Genomic DNA, 19,975 nt, shown 5'->3' on the forward strand with positions numbered 1-19,975 from the left:
AGAACACATTACTACACAATATTCCTGCGTGCATGACTCAAACCTTAGTAAAAACTAACGGGGTACGTGTGTTTTTATCCGTTTTACTCCACTTTTTCTCCCTCCTCTTTTTATTAAACAACTATTTTTTTTTTTTGCAACCACGACGCATTCTTCTCTCTCCGGGACGAAAATTAATCGCCGAACGAGCTGCTTTCCGCGTACCGCAGCCATTGCATCTATGCGTGTATCGCAGGCTGTTCGACGGAGCGGAATTGGGTCGTTACACGGATAGTTTTCAATTTTTTTTTTTTTCAATCCAATAGTATTGGACGTTCCTGCACGGCGGCAGGTATGCACGTTCGTACCTCTTTCCTCCGTAACGCAGACTATTACTCAACGTCTCGCATTTATATTATACCCGCACTAATTATACACCGCATTTACATTGCGCTAAAGTTGCGGACGTTGATTTTTTATACATTTAACTGTGCATGTATAGCAGGATACAACGTCGGTTAGATATCTGCGCACGTATACCTGTGCACACACGTATGAAAGAAAAAAAAGAACAAGGAGAAAAACGCGACAAATAATGAACGAAAAAACAAACATATACATATCTGCGTATGTATAATACACACACGTAATGTATATTCGGAAGATATTCGATGGGAGAAAAGAGCGCAGAGCGCAAATTGCAGTAAAAATAATGGCCGTGTAGTACTGTGCACAATATGGATGCAATAGCTGGAACTCTCTTCGCTACGGATGGCAGAGTCGTTGAGGATACCTTCGACAATAATTATTACAGTTCCGCAGAAATTTCCGCCTGCAGCGGTATGTGCAGGAATACACAGTTATGGTGAGGGGGATGTGCATGCGTGGACCGTGCACCCTACGTAGAGTTTTTATTTCCGCTTTTAACTGAAATTTCGTGCACTTCTTTTTTGCTTTTTTCGTTTTTCGTTTTTTTTTTTTTTCTTTTTTTTTCTTTCCCCGTTACTTTCCGCTTTTTATCAACCGCAACCGCAACTGCCAGCCACTCCGTCGACCAGGATATACACAACCGTGTATGCCTAGTACCGAGTGCGATACAACTTCCCATAGAAATTGAACGAGTTTCGTTTAAGAGCGCGCGCGAGCTCGTTTTCATGCTGCGCTTACCTCTCGCCGTACCTACCCGTAATGATTTGCAGAAGGAGTTTGAAAAAGTCAGGTAGAAAAACACGCTGAGAAACGTCTAAGTGCTGAGAAAACGAACGGAGGTGTGTGGTGTAATACTCTATAACTCGGTGTGAGGGAAACAAGATCTTACTTATTAAACACCCGTCGCCCTACATGCGACGGTGATAATTCTCAGATGTGGATTCCGATAAAGAGCCCCGAAAGAAACGGAAGAACGCGTACTGCGAAGAAGGGGATGAAAAAATAAGTTTGCAAGGAGGAGCCGGGGATTTTCTTCGTTATATATTCCGAGTTCAATTACGCGATCCCTTCGTTAATTCAATTGCTTTTATTAATTTTAATCACCGAAATCTCTTGACCGTTGTTACGTAGATGTACGTAATTTTATACCTTTGCCGTATGATTTCGCATTTCATGTATAAGGGAGGATAAATGTTGACGAGATAGAAACAAAATTCTCAACTACAATTCGCTACTGTACGATATGATCGCGTTTGAAAGAAACAAATGATTAAGACAGTTTTTGTGTAATTATATGTATGGGCGATTTGCACTTCTCGACATTTCGAATTCTTCTCGTCCGCAATCGTGATTTTTATTCGACGGTCTTTATTGCCATATCTTTTCTGCGATGGAAATATTCGCGTGATAATTTGACAACGATGTTATTCCGTTATCGTTTAATTCTCTTTAGTTGTAGACCAGACGGTTGATTGTTTCTTCAATTTTTGTTTATCCTTCTCTTCTGTATCCAATTCGATTCACCCCTGAACTAGGTATAATACGTTTTGATGTCCCAACGGGACCATTGATCGAGTTTCTCTTGTCTCGCAACTGTATTTCTACCCCGCGACACTGAATAAACTTGATAAAAATAGCCTGACCGAGCGTAAGAAATATGATGTCAACTCTCTCCAGGACATATCTCTAGTGGCCGAGTAATATCTGTCTCTGTCCTTCTCTCTCTCTCTCTCTCTCTCTCTCTCTCTCTCTCTCTCTCTCTCTCTCTCTCTCTCTCTCTCTCTCTCGTGCTCCTCGACAGAAGCGTCATTAATATTAGTCCGAAAGCGCGTTTAAATTCTTCAACTTTAGTCGGTATACATATACCTATAACGTAGATATAGGCGAAACAGTCTCGTCACTGTACAAAATATTCGAAATCCCTTTGAGACTGTATCCTGTGTATAACAATTAGCAAGAGACTTGATTTGAAACTTTCGAAGGGAACGCAAGTCTCTGTTATACCTTCGTCGAGCCCCGTAATTTCAGCAGCTTATCGCAGTGAAGTTTTGGAAAATCAGTGACAACAATGCCCGAGGCAAACAATTCAATATACCGACAACGGAATAATATCGCCTTGGCAAGAAAGGGGCACAGGGATCGTCCGTGGATGCGGTGAGTTTTGAATGAAGTGGACCGTCGTCAGGGCGGTCGTTTACGTCGACGACGACAGTGGGCATAGAACCTTGGCCCATTCCGTCGGCCCGCGGGCTGCAGGTTCGCTAAAATTACGGTCGAATTACGTCCAGTAGGAGAAAGTCACGTACAAGGTACGTACGTATACATATCCATACCCATAAGGCCGGGGTATATAACGCGGGGAGCAGTCGTCGCGTTAATCAATAAGAGCGGAGGAGCTCTCTCTCTCTCTCTCTCTCCCCCCCCCCCCCCCCCTCTCTCGGAGGACGGGGATCTAGGAGGGAAAACCTTGAACGGAGGGTGAGAACTTGCCGGGGGGCAGGAAATGGGCTCAACGGATCTTCCGATACCCGAAGCCTGCACGCGTGCAAGGTGTCGACGTCTCGCCGTGCACCCCTATACCCGTGATCGGTTTCCTGCCTGCGCTTTGTCCGCTACCGCGACCGATTAATTCCACCTACCCCGACGAGGCGGCACGAAGCCGAGAGAGATTTCATTTAGACTCAATATTAAAGAGACACAAAGGGGGATGCTAATGAAACGCTTGGAACCGGCCACCACGCGACACGCATACGCAAACGCAGGCGTACACACACGGCGATATGTCAATATGTGGCCGCCCGGCTTTCGGGCCATGGCGTATTGCAGCCTCTGTAAGCCGGCCGGCCGCTCGACGTGGGGCTTAGATATCCCGTAATCGGGACAAAGCACGCTCGAGACATTCTATTAACATTGCCAACTGTTGCAGACTGTGATTGGTACAGATAAGGAGCCGCGCCGTATAATTATAGGTACACGGTGGGTGTTGGGGTATACGGGTACGCGAATCCACTGTCCGACGACTGTTGCAATTATGCAACGTCACTGCAATCAGATACGTGCGAGCTTAAGTTTGCACAGTAGGAGGGCGGACGAGACAGCGGAGATATCGGGCATTTCGCGATAATCGAATTTTCTAACTCGAATGCAAAGTAGACGGGATATAATAAGGTCCGATGGAAAAGTTATCCACGGTATGTGCAAGAAACGTCCTCTTCAAATAAAAAAACTGTAAATGTCAATGTAAAGAAATGTGAAAGTCTATCATCCGTTGATAAACGTTACGGTACCACAGGAATTAGATATTCGAACAAATGATTATTCGGGGAAGGTCGTATTGGAGTTCCGTCAATGCGGCGGGATTCCAGGATACGTAGGTACATACCCATATTTCATGCATCCCCTGACGCGTGCACATCTATAAGGTGCAAAGTCCAAGTGCCCCGGGACTTTGAAACGGTAATCCTTAAGTCTAACGGGCAGACGATCAATCAGCGGAGATAGGTATAACCGCTCTGTTGGTATAACCCTGCAAGGACATTTTTCTTATTTCCACAATCTTGTTCGAGTCCTCCTTATCCAGCTTCTGCTTATCGACTGAACCTCGTTGACCTGTAACGGATCGCGAATCTTGAGATAAAATCGCGTATCGATACAAGATATCAATAGATAAGGGTGTACAATATATTATAATAACTCTGAATTCAGACTACACCCCGGAATTGATGGGTAATAAAGGGGTGCCGCCTTCCCTTTCAATTTTATTCATTTTTCTCTTCCGACAAACCACTGCAAATTTGCCTCGACTGATTCGCGACAATATTTATAAAGCAGTGTAAAGGTAGAAAAACGGATGAAAAAGAAGAGAGAGACGAAATGTAAAAAAAAAACAGCTTTTCTTCAGAGACAATATCTCGAGGGAGAATATAAAAGGGCTGGTATAATGTAAATGGTTGGCGACTCGGTGATTTAATTTGCAAACGTTTTAAAGTGCTTGGCGGTAAAAAGGAGAGAGAGAGAGAGAGAGAGAGAGAAATTGCAATCCAGTACTCAATTCTGAATCAGAGCTTCTATTGTTTTACGCAAATCAAGCTGTAATTCCGTTTGCTCTTTTCCCTCCTTATCGAATCCAAAGAAATCTTTCATGCGGCAGGGTACCTAGTAGCAGGTAATGTAGGAGTAAAAACTTCCAACTTGTTCAAAGCGTATCGAGTTTCAAACACACCGCGAACGAATAAGTTCCCGTTCCCGCGATAAGTGAGGTTGTCGCAAGTGCCGTCCCTGCAGAGAACCGGCCACTGTACACCGTATTCGTGTCTCATCCCCGTCGGCACACCCGCGACCGGAACCACGTGTTAACTTCACCCTTTGCCGACCCATCCACCAACCCTGTGTAACATCCACGAAGCTAAACTCTAATTAGCGGAACTTACTCCCAGGTAACGACCGCGCTTTCGTCCCTTCTGCAATGAATCCGCGACGACGTGGAGGGGTAAACCAGTAATCGTAATTAGTTATCAACCTCTTCTCTGTCCCGGTCGTCGGTGTGTTCGCGAATTGTACCGCCGCGTGTAACGCGACCGACTGTTCCTCGAATAAGTGAGGCGAGAATTTATTGCTTTGACAATATCGTCGCACCACCTAATACAGCATGCGTGTACGTAGGTGTAGGTATACGAACCTACACGCGATCCACCTACCGATAGAATTGTCGGAGTTTGTTTCATACGCTGCGAATGTTACGCAGCCCGCTGAAGCGTGTTGGATTATTTTTAGCGATCAAAACATTCGGGACACAGAATTATTATACCGCGATTCAATTAACGAGGTACATAAAAAAAAAAAAAAAATGAAAAAAGAAGGAGAAAACATGGATGGGAAAATTAATTATCACCGTATATCGATTAGGGCGGCTAACTAACCTGTCATCGCAGCGAACACCCGCAAAGCTCCTGAACCAATGTCCAGCCACCGGGAGCTTTCCCTCGTTAAAAACCCGTTGCTTTTTCGCGCAAAACCACCCGGCGATACCTACCCTGACCCAGGGCAGAATTGTGCAGTTTCGACATAACCACGCGACGCGGTATCGGGACTGCGGGGTAACGGGAAAAAGCGCCTCGAGTCACGCGGGCTTATTTGTACACACACACACACACATGCCGGAGTTAATGGAACGTTTTGCTGTTTGCACGTTCCTAGCAACAGAAGTGAACGAAGGATTGATTGTGGCATTAAATCGAATCAATTTGATTATTCCCTCAATATTCAAATACCAGTTGTCCACGTCGTGTATACCATACAATGTTATACGCATATATGTATGGTATACGTGTATGCATCACGTGCACGCATACATATGCTCGGTTCGGTCATTCAACAGCCGGTGCGACTACCCTTATTCACCTCATCGAGTCACGTACCGTTTTAATCCACGAATTACGTCGGAAACGTATAACGAAATCGAATAAAAAAAAAACAAAACAAAAAAAAGAATGAAACAAAACAAAACAGACAAACCAAGAACCCAAAAATGAAAAAAATGAACGAAACACGGGGTAGAGAAAATCCAGACTGCCGTCTGCTACGTCGGTGCTGGAGGAGGCAAGAAGGCAAGCGGGACTCGAACAGGGTGGCCGTTAATAACGAGGGAAGATCCGGGGATTCCCCGATACGCCAATGCCCCGTAACAATTAGAATCCCGGCGTGAATATCAGCGGACGGAAATACAACCTGCGGTAACACCTATACGCGTATGGTAATAATTACTTTCGGAAATAGTAGATGGAATTCCGTACGACGACGCGGTACAACAAGTACCTACCCACCGCCTATCTTCAACCTAGGTTGAATCGCGGAGGGAAATAGAGAAAGAGGGAGCGAGAAAGGGGGTGGGGGAGAAGGCAAATGGAAAGAACGGCGTTCGAAGAGAGAAGGCGAACACGGAGGCGCGGAACCGGCGGCGGCGGCGGCGTCGCGGCGGATCGATCGCGGCGGAAGACGCGGGGCGTCGCGACGCGGCGTAGCTGCTGCCACGCGTTGCGCCGCCGCGCGGCGACGCGAACCTCCAGAACGAGAAGAACCCCGTGTCTGGTGGAGGTGGTGGCTGCCCGTCGTCTCTGCGCCGTCCAGTTATCCCGGCGCCTCCGACGCCTCGGTTGCCCTTCTCTTTGCCCGTCCATTCCGCGCCGCGGTCCTCGATCCGGCCGCACGTGTCACTCGCAACCCTCGTCGTCGTTCCCCAGGTACCGCCCTGGGTCAATCTCACCTTCGTGCCGATCGCGGTTTGCAAACACTGCAGGCTTGCGGGGGGTTGAGGAGACGCACGAGTTGTTCGTGCAGCCCTTTCTTAATTGCGGTGATCACCGATCAGTTTCGCGTACCTGACAACGACCGCGCAACCTCGAGAACTTGAAATAACCTCGCTACGCGGTCTTCTTACTCAGGTCTCACCTTCCTTTGCACTCTAAGGTATAACATAGGAATTAGAATCGGAATCGAAAAACATTCTGATATTCTCATGCACGGAGTACGTGCGATGCGATTTTTATTTATCCGGTTGACTCCCTGCTCTTCGGCGTATACGAGTATACCATGTATACGTACGCCATGCACATGTGTCAATTTACATATGTACGTACTCTACGCGCACCCGAGGAACGTATGTTATACACGCAAGACATATTGCAAAGATATTTATACGAAGATATCACAACGGATCGAACAATTTCAGAGCGTGTATAAGGAAAGTTTTAGACCGACGATGAGAAGTATTTTGCACTGACAATGAGCGTGTTACGGATATATGCAAGGAGGGCGGATCGTTCGGGTTCGTTTAGTCGAGTAATAAAGCTGAGATTAACGCCCGGCCGACAAATTTCTCCATGGTCTGACAAAGGGTGATTTTTGTTATTCTTCATCTTCTTCTTTCTTTCTTTCTTTCTTTCTTTCTTTCTTTCCTTTCCTCTATCTTTATTTTTCCTTTTTTGTCCCCCATTCACGGTCGCATTGCTCTTATTTTCCCGCCACAATCGCCCGCTATTTAAGTCTCTCGTTACTCAGCACCCATTAGCATTTAAATTATGTTTTCATAGCGTATTATATAGATTATATAATCCACTCTTACAGCCCGGTTACTTAGCCAACAATACCAAATGTATTCCGACAGTCACCTCAGGCCGAGGATGTGGAATATTTTACTACCCTCCGCGGGTATAATACACTACATAATTTTTACACGGTTTTTTCTCTCCGTCCCTTCTTCGTTTCCATATATGTATGTACATTGTACATATGTACAGGACGGATCAGTGAAAACGGCAGACATTCACGAGCGAGAGGGTCTCCGCGCATATCGATGGGAATATTGATGTTTTATTATTCGTTGAGCTGTGTCAGATTCTCGGGGAAGTGCAAAAAATACGTTCCTCCTCAAACTTTCCTCGAACATGGTCGAGCAAATATGCGAACATTAGGTGTTTCGGTGCGATGTGATAGAAAATTTTTTTTCAGCGGAGTAGTTCAATCTTTGTTAAAAATTATTTCCCTTGTTATGTAACCGGTTGTTTACTCCACTTCGCGTTGGCGTTGAAGTTTGCGGAAAAAATAAAATCTAGAATCACGATTGTTTGGGGAAAGATTGCTCGTATACATCGTTCATTGTTAGCCAAGAGATGATCGATTCGCGGTTACATTAATTACAATCTATAGCTCGGCAAAAACAACAACTCAGAAACACGTCGTTCGGAACAACAGGAGATAAATTGCAGTTCGAGCCTGGCAGTTTCTGCGACACAGATCAACAACGACAGAACGAACGAGTTTGCATTCTCACGTGACATAAAGTGAGAAAAATATTTCCTTGGGTTTTTTGCAACGACGGATTAAATTTCAATCGAATTTATCGGTACGTGGTACAATACGACAGCGATATTTCTCACTCGGTTTTTTCGCTTCGCTGTCGACAGCTTGTGCTTCCAACTTGAAAAGTATCGCTATACTTAAAAGGTGTAATTTCTGCGTCAATATACGTTACGTACATCGGAGCACACGACGGGTTCAAGTAAAAAAAATACGATGACATTTTCTTTCGAAACTTTATCGGTCTGTTAGAATTTTCTGCCTAAGAGGAATTATTCATCGATACAGGTTTATCCACGGTTTATGTTAGACACGCCGCTACTCCCGTAGCACGAGATGGATCCATTAATTTTCGCTCAAATCCGCGCGTAGGGTGCAGAATGGTTTCCTCTTTGTTGACGGAACCGTAAAAAATTCATTCCGCAGAGCTAGCGCGAGGACGATGATTATTTAAATAACGAGACGCGGCGGCTGCTTCGAGTTGCGAAGAGCCTTTTTCTCATCTCTTAATAATTTCAGGGAAACTGAGATTAAATTTTACCTGCTATTTCCAATATACTTTCACCCGGGAAGTACATTATATACGTGAATAGGTATACATATACACTGAACCAATTTATCCACCGGGAAACTTTTGCTCTCTTAATTAAATATTTCCAAAGACTGCCTCAGGGTTTTGTTCTATTACGAGAGTCTTATTATACAGGTACGTACAGACTGGCATGTCTGGCATGCTGTGTACGTACCGAGGTAAGTGTACCGGTTATCGACACTATAACGAGAATTACTGACGCTTTGATTTTCAAAAATTACAATTTTACCGCACAAATTGTGAATTTTTCGATGATTAAAACCGATTGCTGGAGGGTTTGACGATACAACGTTATTTTTTGTTGATTTTAGAAGTAAGGATGAAACGAATACATCCGAAAACGGTGGGTATTTGGGACAGGGTGAATAAGTGGTACACTCACCTTAACCCCGGCAAGTTCACTTTTCAAACTGAATAATTTAACGAGTCAAACCGCCGGAGTGACGGTCCGACCGACTTCGTCTCACCTCGGCTAACAGCAGGCAACCAAAGCTGCAAAGTACCGAACGCCAAACTCCGCGTCAACAATTAAGGAAGCGCATCCATCTTGAGGGTTTCAAAATTGCAGCAATTTCCCGTCGTTTCGCGGTGAGGGAAATTAATCAACACTCAACGGCGTGTTTTTCATTGTGATTTATCGATGGCCTAGCCTTTATTTTCATGCAAATAACACCGCAGTCTCTCACTCGACTTTCGGGGTATCTCGAAAATTACTTTATTGTGGCGGATCAAAGAAAAATTGACTGGAATTCAGGAATTTAAATGTCTTCTAGACAAATGACAACGAGTTTCGCGAGTTTAATTATAATACATAGTTATAGGATATTTGGATAAAACGTTGAAAACCATTTTTGACAAATCAGCCGCGACAATTCCAGTATAAAAAGTCATTTGAATAATCCGAAGCATAGAAAATGTCCCACGGTATACGTACATATATACATATATATATATATATTGTATATATGTACGTACATATGTATTATTATCGCCGAAATAGCCCGCGTCACTCGCGGGACTTACTTCGAGGGGATACTTGACTAAACTTTGAAGATATGCCCACCGAGTGAACCGATGAAAACAAAGCTGAAGCATTAGATAAGAGACTGCGAAAAACATCCATGAATGTGCATCTCTTGAGTGAAGCGGATGAGAAGTGGGTTGAATTGTTATTCGGCATGGATTTGCGAAGGGTTAAGAAAGGAGGAAATGAGTCAAGTTCTTTCGAAGTCAACTGCAGAGGATTCGAATAAGATCCTCGAGAGCGAAGTGCTTCGTTCCGATAGCAGATGGACAAAATATTATCTACCCGGTAATCGCCTTACGATTATAGTTTGTCGAAAGGAGAAGATGAGTCGAGGTAATTCAACTCGAACGATTCAGACTTCAAGTCTTACAGTTAATACCGTTGAACCCCTTGCACGGCCTGTCGGACATGCGAAACGAAAGGGAGGCGTTTCTGAACGCGGTTTTTCTTGTGCGAGAGGGATGAATGAGAGTGAGAGTAAAAATAAAAAATGTGGTAAGCTTGATAGAGTTGAGCCAAAGGGAAAGGGTCTGTGTGACTGCTGCAGGGTGTGTAGGGCTAGTGACGCGGTCGTAAAGCAAACGGTAATTCTTGAAATCCCTTTCGCAGCACCCGGATTAAGGCGAGGATCGGTTCGAGATACAAGACATCCGTCTTCGCGGACCTTTGCAAACGAATCGTGACGAGGGGGCGAAGAAAGAGAGAAGAAGAATTTCAACGTTGGGCCGAGGGAAAGCCCGGCGTGTAAAACGTCGAGGAGACTTCTTCGAAGAAGGACAAGAAGATGAAGCAGGAGGAGGTCCGATCGCTGATGGGAGATAATTTGTTAGTCGTATAAATTCCGTGAGTAATTACTTCGCTAATTCGCCAATTAGGTAATTAGCTAGTTGTATTATATATGTACATCTATTACACGAGCAGGGACACGAGCACCGTACATAATGCCGCTATCAATTGCAGCTCCGAAAATCACGAAAACCAAATTTTTCAATGAACAGCCTCAATCGATTGGCTTCAAATTTTTCTCATGAATTCTTTGCTAGAAAATTAAAATTTTTAAATCAAGATGGAAGTTGGAAAGCTTTTGGTTTAGAAGCTACGGGCAAAACAAGTAATTGAAAAGTGAGACAAAACGTATAAAATATAAATTTTTATTTCTGATATTTATATTTATTTCAATTTTTCTCACTGTTAAATTACTTGTTCATTTTGGTCTCAAAATTTTCGTTTTCTAACAAGGAATTCATGAGAAAAATTTGAAGCCAATCGATTGAGGCTATTTATTGAAAAATTCGGAATTCATGATTTTCGGACCTGTAAATATCAAACCCGTGGTCCGAAGAATCTGAAACTCGTTTTTAGTGAAGGATGATTTTGTTATACACTATAAACCATACTTAAAAATAAACAAAATCGTCGATCGTGAAGATCAGGCGTAGGTCGGTTTAGGGTGGAATGCCTTATATATATATGTATGTATGTATGTATATACACATACACATGTACGTGAGCATGCTGCTTATTGTACATGGATTGTGCAATTAAATCGTGGTACGTCATACCTATAAAGCGATAAGGGGGCAGTAATGAGGGGAGCGAACACCTTAACTTGTCTCTTTCATCTCCCGACATACGACGAAACTGAAATGATTTTATCTACCCTCTCGGAAATTATTAACCGCGTGGCGATAACCGGACTCGGTCCCGACAGTAATTCATCTTCATTTGAATGCTCTTCGCAGTTTGCGAATCCCTTTGGTTATGCTTTCACGCGTCTCCCATGCATAAATAAGCTATCAAAAGCGGAAGTGAGACGAATATGGAACACTTTTTTCGCCGTCCCAGTGGTATTCTCTTTTTCTTCGCGCCGACTTAAAGTTTGCTTCGGAATCTCGAACATATGAAACTTAAACCGAGAGTTGTAACACCGCGCGCTATCCCCATGGATAGGTTATATACATATATTTGGGAAAAAAATCCCTAGTCGACGATGAAAATTTTTCGTCAACGTAAATCGATATTTCTATAAATCCTGCGTATAACCTATATCAATTACGTTAAATTTCCGGCAGAGTTGAGAATGAAACGGGAATTATTCAATCTCGCAAGCGCTATATGTATATGAGCGACAAATTTTTTTTCACCCGCAAAATGAGGGTCAGATAAAAGGCGGATTCCAAAGCTCTCGGTGTAGCAGTCTCTCTTTGAAAAAAAAAAAGAAAGAAAAAAACCAGCGAGATCATTCATTACAGTCTTTGTAAAGAATGGTTGAACCCCGAGGGGGGGGGGAGCTGAACACTCGGGGACTTTTAGAACTCGACACGCGTTGAATGAGGGAAAAAACTAACATACAAATCAAAGTACGTTTTTCCATTCCTCCCCCCCCCCCCCCTTCTCTCTCCTCTACTTTCCTCTCCGACGGTTCGCTGCATGCGAGAAATGGTCAAAACGAGCGTGACGCGGGTAGGTATCTCTAATCATTAGCCCGAATCAGGTGGAAAACCGTAACGTGGCATGTATTATACATACCTCGGTTATTCGTGCTCCCGCGGTTATCTCTCGGCCCTGTTTTTGTCCATCTTCGTGACAAACTTGATCAGCGAATCGTTGCGGGGGAAGCGCTCTGGCACACAGGCGAGGTAGAGATGGAGGTGGAGGTGGAGGTGGAGGAGGGCGAGATGCGTAGGTACGGGAATGATATAAAACACCCGGTCTCGTGCCGCTCGAGAGAGCCGGTGTAACGCGGGGTGGTGGTCGAAGTGGTCCCTGGTAAATAAATAAATCCACCAACGGCCCAGGGTGCCTGAGTTACGGCTGTTGCTGTTGCCGTTGCCTTTTCTACCGGGGAAAAATCCTGCAGAGTTGCGAGGGCATCGCGCTGTTTACCTCGTCACGGATTTCCCGCTCCGTGGGTGTCGAGGAAAAAGAAAGAGATAGGTTTGAGAATGACGAAAAAAATGAGTAAACAAATAAACGAACAACTTTAGGATATTTTCACTGCCTCCGCCCTTCGAGCCAATTCACCGATAGTGCAGTTTTATTGCACCGGTTTATTTATGGCACTATTTATATCGGCGGTGTACGTATGTCGAGACTGTAAAAGGCGCAGGGTTTCATACCGTCGTATTGCACGATCGAACGTATTATACACGCGGATCACTTCGAGAGTTTAACCAAGTTGAGAGGAATTGAAAAGAAAAAAAAAAAAAACCGAGCGCGTGTAACCGCAAAAGTTGAACTTGACGAACGGTTTTCAATTGTACGCGCGGAGAGACTTTTGTTATCAATATTTGCTTTATTATTTGTCCATAATTGCAATAAAATTTAAGATTTTAAGAATAATCCAGGTACAGTAATGGCCATTCCGACAATAACAGGAGATCTTACTATTTCTATACGAGTTATGGTTATTTTGACGAATAAGCGTTGGTACTGTAAGTTCAGAAAAGGTATTACTTATTGTTGGGAAATTGGGAGTGTAAAAAAGTTACAGGCATAAATAATGAATTACGGTACTACGATGTAATCTCGAAAATGAGACTCGTAATATAATAGATATTAACTCTGCATTTTCACAATCACTATGCGATTTCTTATAATACTGCCTCGATTATCCCTAAATTCATAGGTAAATTTTATTATTATTATGGACAAAGAATAAAGCGAAAATTGATGCCAAAAGTTCCTCCGTGTAGAAATCGAATCAATAGATACAGAAGTTGAGCCCAGTAATTTGTAGATACCTAATAAAGCAACATTCAGACATAAAGAAATCGCGATTCGATTTCGCATTCAACTGCAGCTGGTTCCACTTTCGCCAAAAATTCATACCAACGCGTGTAATCATAAAACGTATAACGTGTCACAAGCTTCGTAATTCTTCCATGACAAGAATATATCATGAAAAATGAAAAAAGAAATTATCGAACCGCTGTATACTGCAAAATCTCGTAATCAAGTAACGTCCCCTGAGATTGCGTCATGCGATATATACAACATTAACCAAAAAATACATCACGTACCTCGTGTGAATTGAACGCACAGCTCTCATTTTAACCCTGTACATTTTCTCCCCAACACAATTAATATCGCGTTGTCGTTTTCCCGTTTTATTTCATTTTATTTTCATTTTCTTTTGTTTTTTTTTTTTTTCTTGCTTTCACGTTATATATCGTTATTTTTTCCCCCGTGTCTTCGCGCGCAGAGATGGATTTCCGCGGAGTAGGTACATACGTGCATACATACACAAGTAAATACATACATACATGATGCATTCGCAACGGTGTTCGCGGTCGAATCATTCCCTTGCCCTGGTAAATAAATAAATCCGCCAGCATCCGTGAGTTACCGCGCGGTAGCTGTACAAGGGTGGCCTAGGTTCAGGGTTTAGGGCACTGCTTTCGGGACTGGATTCAAGCCGAACTCTGGCATCTCTTCTCACATTTTTTACCCAGCGTTTCATATACGAACGGATTTTGTTCCCCTCTCCTTTTTTTTTTCATTTTTCATCCCGTTGGGAAGGAAAATTGTTAGTTATATTTCTCCAAGCGCGGTAGCCCCATACGTCCTCTTCAACATCCCATAAGACGGAATGAAAAATTTGAAGAATCGCGGTGTCTCGTTTGAAAGGGTAGAATGGTAGGCTGAGAGAATAATGGAAGGAGGGAAGGGAAGAGCACCCATAAAGCATTTTGCACATCACACCCTCGTACCTGCTGCAGCCTCAACTCTTAAAGCTAATCTTCCTACATTGTTGGAGCTAATATACCTGGGCGTAGCTACGTGTCTGTAACGTTTTTCGCTCGTCTTCAAAAGCTCCGCGCAGACGGAAGACTGCGCAAAATTCACTGGGTACTTTAACGAGCTATTAGCTGTATACACCCGTAACCCAACAAAGAGGTTTTTTAACACTCGCTTACAGTATCCCGAAAAGCTTCACACTTATACCACCGTTCGTTACTCGCCGTAGAGACAACTTAACAGATAATGGTTTTTCTCGGAGTGTTTTCATATTCGCAACCATACCGTGCGAACACTCTGATACAAAACCGTACGAGACTAATTTATTTCTCTCTTCGCTGAATTGTACAACGAATCGAAATTGGGAACAGTCCTGTTACTCTCTTTTCTCGCTCTCAATTCGGCTTCATTTTTAGCCTCCGTACCTGAAAAGGAAAAATCGGAACCCTTATAGGATCACTTCGTTGTCAGTCTGTCCGTCCGTCAAGATCCTTTTTCTCATGAACGATTAGATGTATCAAGTTGAAAGTAATATCAAATACCAAGGTCTACGGTCCCTCGGGGGGGTAAATAATTAGTTTCCAAGTCGACGCAATCAAAAGAAACGACCATTTATGTCACACAGTTTGATACTCGCAAGCTCACTCAGGAAAACATATCTTACTTCCCTTTGACCTAGAATCATGAAATTTGAAGAGAAGCAAGGTCTCACAGCGCAAGTAAAGGAAAAAGTCTGAAAATAATTCATTTGCAGTTCTATCGCATAAAAAAAAAAGGAATTAAATTTCTCCGGAACCCTCAAGACGCAAGTTCTACTCGCACTTGTCCGATTTCAATTTTTCATCAAAACTGTTTCCAACCGAGCTACCCGAACGCGGAAACGGTGCATGTAGCCTCGGCACGTGACAACTGACAAGTTGAACTCGTATTCTCGGACGGGCTTTAGCATCGTTCTCTAATTGTCTCGAGCCTCTTGTTTCTCTCGGGCAGTGAGCAAAGCAAAGCTGCTTTCCGTATCGATTTCTTCTGAGACGTCTTCAGGCGTTGTGCCAGCTGGTGACAGTCGCCCCCAGAGCTCAGGGTAAAAACTCTTCGACATGGTAGCTGGCATATTCCGGCGCGTTTCTGCCGTGCCACCTCATACCTGTCCCCCAATATTGCCTCCCGTATTGGTGGGTTAAGTGAGGTCAGGTTGGAATTGTGATTGGACTTGATCAAATACAGGACCGGCCGGGTGCGCGTCACGTGAGGCATCATCGCGTCCTGGCTGCAGCTTATCCTCCTCCTTCTCGCCGCTGTACAGACATCGTGTCCTCGGTAGTCACCCGCCAAGACCTCCGATCGATATCGGCAATCCATCAGGTTCGAATCCCACATCTCCTCGAGCGGAACGAGAACACCTCTTTCCAAATTGTCGTGCAGTATGTCCTTGGGCTCGCAGTCCGGAAGTAGCCGGTGTTCGGACCGAAGGGAAAGGTACTCGAGAAGAGACGGATCATAGCAAATCACTTCCGAATGAAGGGACACGCTCGGAATTAGGTCGGAATCGAATAAACCACTGCTTGATAATCTCTCGTATGCCTATCTTAGAACTACGAATAGTAAAGGTAAGAAGAAGTAGATCGTATAGATTTACAACTGCAAGAGTGTCGGCCAAAAAGTCACCAGAATGGAACTCACAAGCAACAAGGGTAACGATCTGACTGGCGCTTTGTGGAACTTTTGCTGCCGCAACGCCATCCCAATTTCCCTATATTTGACGGACACTTTCCATACACGGATATACGTAGTCCTCTTTACCTCTACCCTCCATACTTGGAGCCTAGATCAATGTGGACTGATCAAGGGAATTGCCGAGACCTAGCGACGAATTGAGCATAATTCATAGCGAGCGTCGTGACATGTTACGTTGTAGGTACCCCTTACTAAGATATTACCTTACTCCTTACCGTTCGTCATATTCGCCCCCTCCACGATGTTTGCATAGTCAATTTACCAAGGCGAAGTATAATTCGGTTTCGTAGACGCTGCGATCGGGGGTTTTACCGTAAGCCGCTTTGGTTCTCGATAAGCTCGTAATCTTGATTGCATTTACCCGCTGGAACGGCCGTCGTCGATGGGCCTCTTCCATATCCACGCGCGTCAGCTGCCCGCGATTGCTGGAGGTATAAGGTACTCTTCATGCGCCGATAGACGTACGAACCCTGCATGAAATCTACGTTATTACTGTCCAACGATGTGAGGGATTATCTAGCGCCGTCTAGCTACCGTTACGGAAGAACTGTTTGTTTCTTTTTCAGTTTGTTCAGCGACGACCCTGAAGCCGTAACATATACGTCATCACGCTAAATAAATATTCTTGTATATTTTAACAATATTTTTCGATCGTTCCGCAACGCGTTTTTAATTCGCAAATATTATTCGTTATTTATGTTATTTCAACGAACGTATTCTATGTTGGTCAGAGTGACGAATGAAAAGTGTGAAAATATACGAGCGTCGAGTATAAAACAACAACAACAACAACAACAATCACCGACACTTGAAATATTTCGCTCGGTGCGGAAAATTGTGTTGAATTTTTCAACCGCGCTCAAAGACCGTCGAATTCGTGTGAAATCAGGGTATGCCCTGCGAAGGATAAGGGAAAGCCTCCAAATCTTCTGGATATGTCAGGGAATTCAGAATCGTTGAAATGTTATTTGCTCCGTCTGCAGCGGAAGATAAAATGCTGCTTCTTCGCAGTTCGTCGAATTCTCGAGAATTTTTTTCGAACTTGTAAAAATTTTCTTCCACAATCGAGATTTCGGTCGTAATATGATAGCGACTTGAACGCTATTTATCATTCTCTGAAGTGAACTGACAATTAGACTCCGTCCCGGCCGCGGTAATCAAAAAACGATGATATATCATACCCTACGACGTATCCTACCTTTGCGAATTCATGGCGGATTTGTGCAGCATATTTCAGCGATACAAAATAAATTTGCGACAAAACTATCCTTTCAATTACTCATCAGGCAGAATGGCAGGGCGTGTGATTCACACGCTGTCTACGCTACGAATATTCGGCGTTATGAAATCCAGTACCTTCGCGAGGTTAAAGTTAGTAACATTATCGTAACGAAATACTCGGGAAAAGATTACTATTTTCTTAGCATTAAAGTGATTTTCAAGGGACCCTTGAGATTTCGATATATGTACGGAGAATATAAAAGAGCAGATTTTACTAAAAACTGCAGGAAATGAGGGACACATGAGGTTTTTTGGTAAAATATACTTTGCAAAATGCAGAATTTAGTCTAGAACAGTGAAAACCACTCTGTGCAAGGTAAAACCTGCTAAATTTATAGTAAAAAATATAGTTGACACGGGTATTTTTTTACCAAAAACCTAAATCTGTCCCTCTTTTCCTGCAGTTTCGATTAAAACCAGATCTCTTTGTCATCTCTCCGCGTGAGTGTGTTTCGTTTTACTACAGTTTACTGGATTTGAGACAATTAAAAAAACGCAAAATAGCGGTTTTTCTACATCCGGAATCGTCACGATACAACGTTACAAGCTTCAAGACGATGCTCCTTCGTATCCCGCGTCCACGGATGTGGAAAATTTCTTGAAATATCTCTACACAACGCCGGGATAAGACGATGCCTCGGAGGTGAAGTGAACACGCGTGCGGCAACAAACAGAAGGGAAAGCGCAGAGGCAGCGTAGGTGGAGTAGGTAATACGTGCCCGGCTCGCGTGGAATTTAGCAACGACTTAACGTCGTCATCCCGCAGGCTTACGTCGGAACGAGGAACGGAGACATCCCACGGGGTAAAGGGGTTGCAGAGGGGTAGGATCATCGAAATATCTCGCCGCCCTTATCGCGCCCTATCGAATTATCCCGCCCTTCCTCCGTCCCGCGAATACACAGACGCACCCTGTACGTCTCTGATTGCGAGTGGACCAGTGTGTGGAATGAACCCGCATGCGTGAAGAGTGGAGAGGATGTGTAAGGGGGAGGTGTAAGGCGAATTTACAGCGAGCGAGAGGACACGGAGCAGCTGACTATCGAGGTAATTCAGATCGGTGCCATCTCTGTAGGTTGCGGACCGTCTTATTCCCGCCATACGGCCACGCCTGCACGCGTGATGTACGTTCACGTAGGTGTGTATGGAAGAGGGAAGGCCCGAGCTATTTACCGGTTTAACAACCGGCGCTGGGGGTGTCGGTAGACGTTATAGTAGCTCGGTCTTATTGCCAATTACCACGTGTCGATATAACCCTGACAAGTGGCGCTCATCTGCGCTCCTCTTATTATACTGTCCGTGTATGTATGCGATACGTTTATTTGCTTCTGTCGAGTAATTCAGAAGCCAAGGATATTTGCTCTTCTTCTTCTTCTTCTTCTTCTTCTTCTACTTCTTCCTTTTGCTTTTCTTCCAATCGCAATCAACGTGCAGCAGCGCTTTTTCCGACTTTTTTTATACACAGAGGAGCTAAGGTGGAAATGGAAATTAGTCGAGGTCGTAAACGTTGTTTGCAACTGCGGGAGAGTTATGCGCGAAAAATAATACGAATCGATGATAATTTTTAAGATATCGGAGAAGCGTTGTAGATATAGGCACGTTAAATTATTCGCAGGCCCGCAAAATTCGTACTTTTCTTTGGAATTCATTTATACATTCCTCATGTTATTGGAAATTCAATATAGGCATTCAACCTGCACGATGCCGGGAATTTATTTATAATATAACCGGATTTTCTGACGAGGAATTGAAAAGATCGAATACTTTCAGCATCGAAAATACCAAGATTTCTGATATGAATTATACTTGCATATTGATTGAGAAAAGAATTGATTTGTTGTTGTTGTTGTTTTTTTTTTTTACCAGACCCTAAACCCGTACCTTGGTATAAATACCTGCGTATCATGTTTCGAATTTTTATTCGAAAGCAAAGAATTATTTTCGCAACAAACTCTGCCGCTTTGTGGAGTAGTTGAAAAAACAGATCGAAGCCGACGAGACGGAGGGTTGGAATTATTCATCGTTCTGCGTAACTCGCGACGGATATATAGGTACATAATATTATAGGCAGGTACATAGGTACGACAAATAGTCTAAATGAAAGGGAAATATATTCTTTACAGGGCTGACGGGTAAACGAATATTATAAGAATTGACGAAATAATTTCTGTTCCTCCGTTTCCCGGGTATATTCAACCTTTCCATCTGTCCCTTCTTCTTCTCCTTCTTCTTCTTCTTCTTCTTCTTCCTCGTTTCTTATTCATATTGTTGTATTCTCCCAGCGTTCCAAAAAATCAGTGCAATTCCCCGGGTGGATGAGGTCAGAATTCTGAAGATAAAT

The 19,975-nt window shown here is 43.7% G+C and overlaps 2 protein-coding genes across 5 annotated transcripts in view; one reads left to right on the forward strand and one right to left on the reverse strand.

Moving 5' to 3' along the window:
* LOC124175448 (calcium and integrin-binding protein 1-like) overlaps positions 1-19,975 on the reverse strand; it is a 46,711-nt gene that overhangs the window by 15,148 nt on the left and 11,588 nt on the right. Inside the window, exon 1 of one of the 2 annotated variants that reach the window (XM_046555715.1) lies at positions 3,791-3,945. The exons of the other annotated variant lie outside the window; for it this stretch is intronic. The gene's annotated coding sequence lies outside the window, so the exon portion shown is untranslated. Of the gene's footprint in view, positions 1-3,790; positions 3,946-19,975 lie in introns of those variants that run through there. 2 annotated transcript variants of the gene reach the window in all.
* The window catches only part of LOC124175436 (neuroligin-4, X-linked-like), a 30,203-nt gene continuing 16,780 nt past the window's right edge, over positions 6,553-19,975 (forward strand). The window contains exons 1-2 of one of the 3 annotated variants that reach the window (XM_046555688.1): positions 6,553-6,873; positions 10,491-10,724. The gene's annotated coding sequence lies outside the window, so the exon portion shown is untranslated. Of the gene's footprint in view, positions 6,874-8,112; positions 8,247-9,921; positions 10,167-10,490; positions 10,725-19,975 lie in introns of those variants that run through there. The other 2 variants (XM_046555690.1, XM_046555689.1) reach the window with 2 other exon arrangements.

The sequence above is a fragment of the Neodiprion fabricii genome, chromosome 2 (genome assembly GCF_021155785.1).
Source record: "Neodiprion fabricii isolate iyNeoFabr1 chromosome 2, iyNeoFabr1.1, whole genome shotgun sequence".
Lineage (NCBI taxonomy): Eukaryota > Metazoa > Arthropoda > Insecta > Hymenoptera > Diprionidae > Neodiprion > Neodiprion fabricii.